Source organism: Dendrobium catenatum, unplaced genomic scaffold, assembly GCF_001605985.2.
Source record: "Dendrobium catenatum unplaced genomic scaffold, ASM160598v2 fragScaff_scaffold_601, whole genome shotgun sequence".
Classification (NCBI taxonomy): Eukaryota; Viridiplantae; Streptophyta; class Magnoliopsida; order Asparagales; family Orchidaceae; genus Dendrobium; species Dendrobium catenatum.
This window is the reverse complement of record NW_021319063.1, coordinates 1,802,973-1,805,126: the sequence shown is the minus strand read 5'-3', so window position 1 is coordinate 1,805,126 and position 2,154 is coordinate 1,802,973.

The following is a 2,154-nucleotide window of genomic DNA, read 5'->3' as shown; positions in this document are numbered from 1 at the left end:
ATTTGAAATATACAAATTTTATATTCATCCTTTTTGCAATGATTTTCTTTATCTTAGTGTCTAAATTGATTAATGTTTTTGATATATATACTTTTTATTATCAATATTATATCTCTTTTTAAATTCTATGAATCATTTTTATTTACCTAATGGTTTGATTTTATTTGCACTATTTATTTCAATCACTTTTAAGGATTAATTATCAAAGGATTATCATATGGCTGCTTACATTTTTGTTCCTTTTCTTCTTATCTTTTTTATGTTGTCAAAAATGGGGAGAAAATATTGTTCGTATCGTATCTATGTGCTTGTTTTGAATAATAGTATTTTTGTTTTTTGTTATTTCATATCTTCGTATCGTATCTGTTTGTATTTGTATCGTATCTATTTTTATTTAAAAAAAAAAATATAAAAGATAATTTTTTTTTACAATGCCTCCTTATTTTTATATGTTCATCAATTCAGGGAGAGTTTAGGAGATTCTTAAAATTTAAAATTTATACAAACAATAATTATTTTGCCATCTTCAAAAAGGGGGAGATTATTAAGAGAGTTGCTATTAGCATGTTTTGCATTCTTGTAACTTGTAAAGTTTTGATAATTCCAAATATTATTGTTTTAAAGTTTTATTTTCTCCTAACATTTTTTAGAAGAATTGTTTTTACTCTTGTGTGGACAAATATGCCAGGATAATCGAACTCCAGACTAATGAAGACTCCAAATAAAAATTCAGCATGAGATAATTTGTAAATTGAAGCTTGTACTTTTCATTATATTGAGTTTGAGAGGGAGTGATTATAATTAAGTAAATTAGCACACACACTCATGGGGATATATTTAAAATTCATAATGATCGTACAGGACGAACCATATTCGTACGGGACGATCATGTCAGTTATCCCCTCGGAAGAGCAATGGAATGAACAGAAAGTGAGAAGATTTTTCTAAATCCTGATCATCCTGAGAAAATTTTTTGAAATCCTGTTCGTGCAAGGATGAAATGCTCTCTGTAAAAGTTTCATCCAGGTGAACTCCAATAAATCCCAGGACGAAATGCTCTCTAGGAAATTTTCATTCAGACGAAATCCTATATTCGGCCCAGGACGAAATACTCTCTATAAAAATTTCATCCAGACGAACTCCAATTCGTCCAAAGACAAAATTATGTAAAATTTTCGTTCAGATGAACTCCAATTCAGCCCAGGATGAAATGCTCTTTATAAAAATTTTGTCGAGATAAACTCTTATTTGTCCCAGGATGAAAATGCTCTATCCTTTCTAATTTGATAACTTCCTGCAGTTTGTCGAAACAGACCCAAGGTATAACTGTTCGTGCCGGATGAACTTGGTTCGTACAGGATGATAATCAGGTACGAATTCAGTTCCTACCAATATATATTGGGTTCGTATGCAACTGATTTAAGTAAGTTCGTCCAGGACGTTCCACGATAGTACGGGATGATCCACTATGTACAGACTTGAAAATAAGCAATTTTTTGACAGTTTTTTATGTCTTTCCTATATAAAGTTCAATTAGAACTACGTCTTAATCTTTTTGCCTACTAATCTTCGTGCCAACTAAATGGAGACTTAAGGAGTGAGTGTGAGAAAGTGTTTGAAGGAGGATTCTTACTATTGGAGCGTGAAAGATTTACTTGGTACTTAAAAGTAAGAATCTCTACTTGTGGTTTTTAATTACTTCACTCTTTTCTCTCTTCCTTCTAGATTTCTTATGAGAAGATCTTTCAAAGAGATCTGGTTCTCTGCCGACACTTGGAGAGTGTGAAAGGATGAAGGGTTCTCTTCCCACACTTGGAGAGTGTGAAAGGACGAAGGGTTTTCTTCCTACAGTTGGAGAGTGTGAAAGGATGAAGGGTTCTCTACCCACACTTGGAGAGTGTAAAATGATGAAGGGTTCTCTACCCACACTTGGAGAGTGTGAAAGGATGAAGGGTTCTCTGCCTACACTGAGAGAGTGTGAAAGGACGGACGGTTCTCTGCCAATACTGGGAAGAGTGTAAAAGGATGATGGTTCTCTTCCAACACTGGAAAGAGTGTAAAAGGATGACGGCTCTCTGCCGCACTGGTAGTGGTGGAAGAGAGTTTTGTAAAGGCTTCTCCGCCTTGCTGTGGGTGCAAAAGGAGAGTCACTAG